General features: G+C 42.9%; 1 pseudogene; it reads left to right on the forward strand.

The window, feature by feature from the left end:
- The first annotated feature begins 683 nt into the window (after positions 1-683).
- Positions 684-4,271, forward strand: LOC147277741 (uncharacterized; annotated as a pseudogene).
- Positions 4,272-9,340: the final 5,069 nt, after the last annotated feature.

Below are 9,340 nucleotides of genomic sequence, written 5' to 3' on the forward strand. Positions count from 1 at the left end.
TTATATGTTTTTATATGCTAAAATTTAATAGTTTGTTTGTATGCTTATATGTATATTGTTAGATTAATTATAGTTTAGTTTGTATGTTACATTTAGTTTAGTTGTAATTGCAAAATTTCCGATGACGTAGTCCAGCACTCCTCGAGTACTGGGTGAGGTCATGTGGCACGAAGCGCTTGTGCGAAGTTATCAATCGATAACTTTGTACATTTAACTAGTCGTGCGAAGTTATCAGTGGATAACTTTGTACACTAAATTTAAATTCACCTTAGACCCGTTCGAGAGTCTATTGGACGCGCGCATGGGCGCTGGGCGTGACTGCGCTCCAATATGATTCTTGAATTGTCCAAATTACCCATGGACAGTTTGGGAGTGCACAATTATGTGTTGTGGTTAGCGGTTCATGTGATGTGGTTTTGATCTGAGAAAATTTCGGCAACATCTCCTTATGTGTTCTTCGAGTGCATACTAGATATTTGTTTTAAATATCTACGTCGTGCACTTGGAGAACCATAGGGAGATGCTGCCGAAATTTTCCCAGATCGAAACTACGTCGTGTGAGCCAACAACCACGACACATATGTGCATTCTCGAATGGGATAGGGCCCTTACCAGAGGCATAAGGAGACGAAGAATGGTGACGCATCGTTTTCTAATTGTCGTGTAATATGGAAACAGGCATCATGGACCGACAGTGGATACGTAATACGAATCGTGTTAGTGATGAATATTTGTATGGGATCGAGTCATTTATCCAAGTTGCACAGGAACATGTCAATGCTCAGAATAATATAAGGTGTCCGTGCCGGAATTGTAACAACTCTTTATGGAAGACAGTGCGTGAAGTCAGAATTCATTTGGTGAAATATGGGATGACACACAACTATACGACATGGTATTATCATGGTGAACCGAGAGTTTATGCTTCGACGTCCTCGGAGACCCGAACAATTCTGCAGCCTACTGAATCTGTTGCTGATGATAATGACCAAGTGATGGGCATAATAAACGATGCTTATCCATATGCATCGCTAGATCACGAAGTCAGTCAGGATGATACAGAGAGCGATAATATGGATCAAGATGATGGGTTGCCTGAAGTCCAAAGAGAAGAGTTTGATAAGTACGAGAAATTGTTGAAACAAGCTCAGCAGGAATTGTACTCTGGTTGTGAAGAGTTCTCAGTGCTAACTACTGTTGTGGAGTTAATGCATTGGAAAGTACTTAATCAACATTCGAATCGAAGTTATGATCAGTTGATGGGGATTTTGAAACGAATGCTTCCAAAGAACAATCATATACCTGAAACCCATTATCTTGCGAATAAGGTGTTGAAAGATCTCGGTTTGGGATATGAAAAGATTCATGCATGCAAGAATGATTGTGTATTGTTTTACAAAGAACACCAAGGGAAGGATAAATGCCCTGTGTGCAATGAACCGAGATATAAGAACAAGTCTGTAGAGAGAAAGAAACAGATTCCGCAAAAGGTGTTGCGTTATTTCCCACTTAAGCCAAGGTTGCAACGATTGTGCATGTCGACACATACTGCAAGTGACATGAGGTGGCACAAAGATAAGCGGGTTGAGGATGATGTGATGAGACATCCTGCAGACGGAAGCGCATGGAAAGAATTTGACAAGATATATCCGGATTTTGCAGCAGATCCACGAAATGTCAGATTAGGACTTGCTACTGATGGATTTAATCCATTCGGAAATATGAGCACATCTCACAGCACTTGGCCAGTGGTCGTGGTTCCTTATAATTTGCCTCCCTGGAAATGCATGAAAAAAGAATTCACAATTATGACGCTATTAATTCCAGGACCGCAATCCCCTGACAAGGAGATCGATGTATATTTGCGGCCGTTGATTGATGAGCTGAAAGAATTGTGGCAAAATGGTGTGCCGACATATGATAAGTACGTCCACCGAAACAATGTTTTCCTTGCGTGCGGCAGTCATGTGGACAATAAATGATTTCCCAGCTTATGGGAATTTATCAGGCTGGAGCACCAAAGGTTATATGGCATGTCCTACTTGTAATAAAGATATAACTTCCGCTTGGCACAGTGGTAAAGTATGTTATATGGGCCACCGAAGATGGTTGCCGGGGGATCATAAATGGCGTCACAGTAAGGAGGCCTTTGACGGAAAAAAGGAGATGGGCGTGAAACCTAAAGAATTATCTGGTGATGACATCTTCAGGCAGTTGAATAACTTAGAATTTGGCCGGATTGGTAAACATCCCTCTAACAAAGAACGAAATATGCTAAGGTCACCTGCACATCTAAATTGGACAAACAAGTCGATATTCTTCGAGTTGGAGTATTGGTCCAAGTTGAAAATCAGGCACAATCTCGATGTAATGCATATTGAGAAAAACGTGTGCGAAAGTTTGGTGGGGACAATCTTGGGCATTGAGGGAAAATCAAAGCACACAATTAAGGCTCGACAAGATTTGCAAGAAATGGGCATCAGGAAACATTTGTGGTTAACGAAGAAGGGTGATAAAATGATAAAGAAACATCCATTTTATATCATAAAGCCTGGGGATAAGAAAGAATTCTTAAAGTTTCTTGCATCGGTCAAATTTCCAGATGGATACGCGGCCAATATCTCTCGAAATGTGAAAATCGACTCTGGAAAAATTTTGGGCTTGAAAAGTCATGATTGTCATGTTTTATTGCAATGCCTGCTTCCGGTGGGTATTCGAAAATTTTTGTCCGAAGATGTGGTTGAACCGATTGTTGGGTTGTCGAGGTTCTTTCAGCATATCTGCGCTAAGACGTTGCGCGTGTCGGACATGTCAAAATTGAAAGATGAGATTGTGTACATCCTATGCAAATTTGAACAAATATTTCCACCGGCCTTTTTTGATATAATGATTCATTTGATGATACATTTACCGCAAGAGACAATTCTTGCTGGGCCGGTCAGTTATCGGTGGATGTACCCAATAGAAAGGTAACAATTCCTAAACTATTTCATTACTATTCTCCAAGTTCAACTCTATGTTACTCATAAAAGTTTTCTCACTATGTAATTACATTTGCAGAATGTTGGGTAATTACAAAAGGTACGTCTGAAACCGGGCACGCCCCGAAGGCTCCATAACAGAGGCATATATTGCAAATGAATCCATCACGTACTGTGCAATGTATCTCAGCAGTGTTGAGACGTCATTCAATCGCCCCCAACGCAACGATGACGGTGGTGAAAAGAATGAGACACTTTCTGTCTTTTCTCAAATTACACGACCATTTGGCGAAGCCTCTAAGTCAGCTGTTGAATTCTCGAAACACGATATAGAGGTGGCTCATTGGTTCATACTCAACAATTACGAAGAAGTTGACTCTTTACGCATTGAGCATGAGGAACTAATGAAGCGCGACTATCCAAGATGGGACATGGAACGTGTACAGAAAAAGCATCGGGAATTGTTTCCTAAATGGTTTAAGGAACATGTAAGTGATTACTGATAATAATGATCAGTTCGTTCATGTGTTTGTAAATTTTTTGTAATATATTAATTCCATTGTCTTTTAACAGATGGAAAAGCTGACGGATGATAATTCGTCGTTATACAAGGAGTTAATGAGTTTGGCGAGTGGTATTCAATGGGTTGAAACGTTTTCCGGATGTAATGTGAATGGAGTCAAGTTTTTAACTGTAGAACGAGATGCCATCTTGAGCACTCAAAATAGCGGGGTTTGTGTAGAGAACTTGGACACTGGCACGGTTGATTTCTACGGCAAGCTGACGAGTGTACATCAAGTCTTGTACTCGCATCGCTTTCAAGTTGTGTTATTTAAGTGTCATTGGTTTAATACAGACCCGAATAGGAACAACAGTATTAAACTCGATTACGACTTAATATCTGTGAATACAAACACTCGATGGTATGAGAATGATCCATTTATTCTTGCCACAATGGCAAAACCAGTATGTTATCTGGATGACCCTAAGGCGGGTGTGGGTTGGAAAGTAGCTCAGATGATTCAGAATCGAAATATATGGGATATTCCGGAAAAAGAAAATCAGGATGACGTGGCCTATCAAGAGGATTCATCTTCGACCATACCCAATCCATACAACAATGATGTTATCATACAACAAGTCGAGATACATGACGTTCCTCCAATTGAGATCGATGCCTTATCAATTGATCTTGGGCCACTTCCCCGAATTGATGTTAATGATTTCATCGATGATGATGATGATGAAGAAGATGATGAAAATGAAGATGAAGATGAAGATGAAGATGAAGATGAAGATGAAGATGAAGATGAATATGAAGATGATGATGTTGATGGTATCGATGATGATGATGATGAAATGAGTATTTAGTGGTGATTCAGATTAGTAATTGATAATGATGATTCATATTAGTAAGTGATAATGATGATTCAGATTAGTAAGTTATTACTTTAGTTTTCTTTTTTACTAACATAAATATTTATTGAATTGTGCAGATGAGTTTGATCTCGAACAGGGGTGGATCTCGGAGGTCCACTTCAGCATCCATGTCCGCCCCTGCAGCCCAGCCCGCCCCTGCAGTATAGCCCGATCTCATAGCCCAGGGCGAATCGACCCCGGCGATAACCCCAGATCTTTCATCTAGTACTGGGTCTGCGATTCAGTCGGCACGGAGGGCCCGGCGTGGTCACCGTTATGGTGCATATGATAATGTTGCATCATCCACTCGTACTGCCTCATCATCAGAGAGTAAGAAAAATGTTTTCACATCACTTGTGTTTATGTTTAATTTTATTTAGATGTTATAAGATTACTGTGAAATTAATATGTTATATTTGCTTTTCTAGGTACCAAAACCACGAGGGGGATAAGTAGAGGGTTGAAGGCGTCCCGAATCTGTAACGACCCGACCCAAAGTTTGACTTTTAAAAATAATGGACTTTCGTCTTTGACTTTGGGCACGTTGGAAAGGTCTCGAGTCCACGAGTTCGTAGACGCGCGGCACGCGTCAATCGGAGCTACGGTTTGAAAGATACGGGCTTTTGAAGCGAGTGGCAAACTTGTAATTTTTATGAAAGGGGGTTTTAAAAACCCAAAAAGTCAGATTTTTTTTGGGATTCACTCACTCTCTCTCTCCTCTCTCCCCGTGCCTGTCTCTCTCGCCCCTCACCCTCGCCGCGCCTGTCACCGGCGCGTGACGGCGCGTCCGACGGCGGCTGGGCTTGGGTTTTGGCCTGCCGCCATCGCCTCCCTCCCCTCTCTCTCTCGGTGGTCTCCGTTTTTCCAGCCGATCACCCATGACGGAGAAACGACGTGAAACGGGGCCGAGCCACCCCGCCGGCGATCTGCGTTTTCCGACGGAGTTGCGGCGCCGGACCACCTGGGTTCTCTTCCCCAGGCCACGGCGAGTCTCCCAGTGGTTACCCCATGCTCCGATGACCTCAAACGACGGCGGATCGAAGATGGTTGTCCGATCGTCTTCTCCGGCCAGTTTCGGCCATTTTCGGCGAGATTTGGCCGTCGATCCAGTTGACAAAATCGATCTTCTAGGTACGGGTAATCTTTCCCCTAAGGTGTCGATGTTCAATTTTGTGATTTTAGAAATTCGATTTTAGGGTTTATGTTATTTTCAAATATCTTGGAATTGGACTCAAATTCGTGTTGTTTTTGTGCAATTAAAGGTTCTATTATATGATTAGGATTGTTTGGAGTTGAATTTGGGCATTTTTAAGTTTGTGCCGCCGCTGCCACGGTCGGCTCCGCCACTTGTGGCGGCGGGTCGGGTGATTTTCCTTGTCAATCAGCCTCCCCAGGACATCTAGAGGCCAATTCTAGGGTTTGTTTGCGTATTGGTGAGTGTTTGTGTGTTGTTAGGGGCTGGGCAGCCACCGTGCGTGGTGGTTACCGCCTATTTCGGCTGTTGAACGGCCAAATTGTGAACCCTGAATATTTAAATATTGGTTGTCTGGTCTTAACAGGTACATGGGCTCGGGAAATCCCATTCCCGATGCCGTTATGCTGCCGGATTTGGTATCCGAGTAATGGCACCGTGAAGGGTATTTCTGTCTTTTACGTAGATAAATTGTGAGTGAAACGTATCGGTCTTTTAATGTTGAGCACCGTTAATAAATCGTCGGTTTTGTGTGAGTTAATGCTTTATGTTAAAGGAAGCCCAGTATAGGGTTCAGACCATGAGAAGGAATTGACGAAAATTGAGACTAAGGGATTAAGTGAGGATTTAGCAATTATCATACAATAGACTGTGAGTAGGAATGACAAACAAGTGAGGAAGGGTCGTGAGTAGGGATCAATTTCAGAAAGGTTTCAGTATAGTTCAGGGTAGACTGTGAGTGGATCCTTTGGTTTTCGAAATGTTTTGTACATTTTATAATTCAACTCTTTTCTTGATTTATTTGAGTATGGACAGTTTCTGGAAAAGGTTTTTGGTATTAATTTGGGGAAGTTTTATCAATGAATTTCTGTCCTTTAGAAAATGATTTTGATCGAGCAGCTTTCACAATTTGAGAATGATTTTATTTAAGCGGATTTATGGAAAGATTTAAATTTCAGTTTTTATCTGGAGGAGTAGTTTTGAGATGTTGTTGATTGAGATATACAGAAGCGGTTTCAAACCGCCATATTAGTACCCCCTTCAGCAGGTGTATATTTGCTCTGCACTCGCCTAGAGATGACTCGGCAGTGTATGACCAGCACTCGCTCTGCACTTGCCTAGTTGGCGGTGTATGACCAGCATGACACTCGCTCTGCACTTGCCTAGTTGGCGGTGTATGACCAGCATGACATTTGCTCTGCACTTGCCTAGTTGGCGGTGTACGACCAGCACTCGCTCTGCACTTGCCTAGTCGGCGGTGTATGACCAGCATGACATTTGCTCTGCACTTGCCTAGTTGGCGGTGTACGACCAGCACTCGCTCTGCACTTGCCTAGTCGGCGGTGTATGACCAGCACCACAGCAGGTATAGATTTGCTCTGCACTTGCCTAGAGATGACTCGGCAGTGTATGACCAGCAGTTTTCCGGGTACTAGTGTGGCGTGAGTTTTCAGTTGTGGAGTATTTTGAGAAATGAATTTGCATCAGTAAATATTTTAAATGACATTTTCAGATTTGATACTTCTTTGTTTGAACAGTTTCATTGCTTTTCCAGTATATCGAGGTTTATTTGAGTTGAAAGTTTTTAGCCGAAATTATTTATATACAGTTGATAATATTGATTTCAGCTTGAGAACTGTGTTACCTTCAGAGTTTGATTTACGGTTTGAGGGGATTTGAAAAATGGATCTGAAGGAAGAGATTTTGAAGGTAGTTTGAAAGCTAGAGGATTTCAAAAGCGACGTGAGTGAAATTAGTTAGTTTAATTGTTGCTGGATTTCTTGTGTGCATTTGTTCGTTAGGACTTGGGCTGGTTAGAACTTGGTAAAGGTTAGGCTTGAAGCTTGAGAAGGGAAGCGAGGGTGATTATGTCGTGAGGTTATTAATTAGGATGTGAATGTTTGAGGTTGATGTTGAGGTTAATAGTTAAAGATTAGGCAATTGATTTGCTAAAATGTTTTATTATTATTAATGAGATTTGATGTGCATATGAGGAGTTTTTGATTATCTTGATGCTTGGAATATTGGTTATTTAATGGTGGATTATTTTTGAGTTTGGGGATTGAGAAAATCATTGAGGAAAATTTTTTTTTGTCATTTCACACATACGAACTCTAGTGAGCTTATCGGGTTTGTTGTATAACCCGGTACACCATGGATGTGGTGTAGGATTTGTGTTTTGCAGGTTAAGCAGACTGAGGAAGCAGTGGAGGGGGAGACGAGGCGGTGGGACCCAGAAAGATTTATCTATTGGTTTTACTCAGTGGTCTGTTTAAAATGTTTTTGACAGAATTATATTTACTTATGTTGTTGTGCATGGCTCAAGGTAAGAGAAAATAGATTTAACAGTTTGATGTTCAGTATTTTCATGGGCCCGAGGTTCGGGGCGTTTCAAATGGTATCAGAGCCAGGCCCGGCCGGAAGTGTGTGGATTGCAAGACCCAGGGACCAAGACCCTGAGTGGGCGGCTGCGCGAGGCAGTGGCGAGCTACCAGGTGAGGAGAAGTGAGTGATCCCACACTGCCCGGGTGAGGAATGGTGATTTACAGAAGGTTTGAGAAGCCAGTTTGAGAAATAAAAATGATTTTCAAGTGATTTCAGAAATGTATTTTATTTGAGCCATGAAAATGTTTGAGAAAGTTTTGAGAAATGTCCCATGCACTGTCATCGTCTCTCCGCTCCTCAGCAAGTTCAGGAAAGTTGGAAGTTTGAGACTTAGTATGAGGTTTGAAGTTACAAAAGTTGGAAGGTTGAGTAAGTTTATTAATAAGAGATCAGAGGGTCAATCAGAGTGGCGCAGCGGAAGCATGGTGAGACTTAAATAAATCATGTTGGCACGTGGTCAATAGAGGGATCAGCGAGGTCGATAGGAGGTACGAGTTTGGGCATCACTTGTCTGTTACGATATATGCTAAATTTCGAGGACGAAATTTTTGTAAGGGGGGAAGGTTGTAACGACCCGACCCAAAGTTTGACTTTTAAAAATAATGAACTTTCGTCTTTGACTTTGGGCACGTTGGAAAAGTCTCGAGTCCACGAGTTCGTAGACGCGCGGCACGCGTCAATCGGAGCTACGGTTTGAAAGATACGGGCTTTTGAAGCGAGTGGCAAACTTGTAATTTTTATGAAAGGGGGTTTTAAAAACCCAAAAAGTCAGATTTTTTTTGGGATTCACTCACTCTCTCTCTCCTCTCTCCCCGTGCCTGTCTCTCTCGCCCCTCACCCTCGCCGCGCCTGTCACCGGCGCGTGACGGCGCGTCCGACGGCGGCTGGGCTTGGGTTTTGGCCTGCCGCCATCGCCTCCCTCCCCTCTCTCTCTCGGTGGTCTCCGTTTTTCCAGCCGATCACCCATGACGGAGAAACGACGTGAAACGGGGCCGAGCCACCCCGCCGGCGATCTGCGTTTTCCGACGGAGTTGCGGCGCCGGACCACCTGGGTTCTCTTCCCCAGGCCACGGCGAGTCTCCCAGTGGTTACCCCATGCTCCGATGACCTCAAACGACGGCGGATCGAAGATGGTTGTCCGATCGTCTTCTCCGGCCAGTTTCGGCCATTTTCGGCGAGATTTGGCCGTCGATCCAGTTGACAAAATCGATCTTCTAGGTACGGGTAATCTTTCCCCTAAGGTGTCGATGTTCAATTTTGTGATTTTAGAAATTCGATTTTAGGGTTTATGTTATTTTCAAATATCTTGGAATTGGACTCAAATTCGTGTTGTTTTTGTGCAATTAAAGGTTCTATTATATGA

This window comes from Dryas octopetala, chromosome 8 (genome assembly GCF_963921425.1).
Source record: "Dryas octopetala chromosome 8, drDryOcto1.1, whole genome shotgun sequence".
NCBI lineage: Eukaryota > Viridiplantae > Streptophyta > Magnoliopsida > Rosales > Rosaceae > Dryas > Dryas octopetala.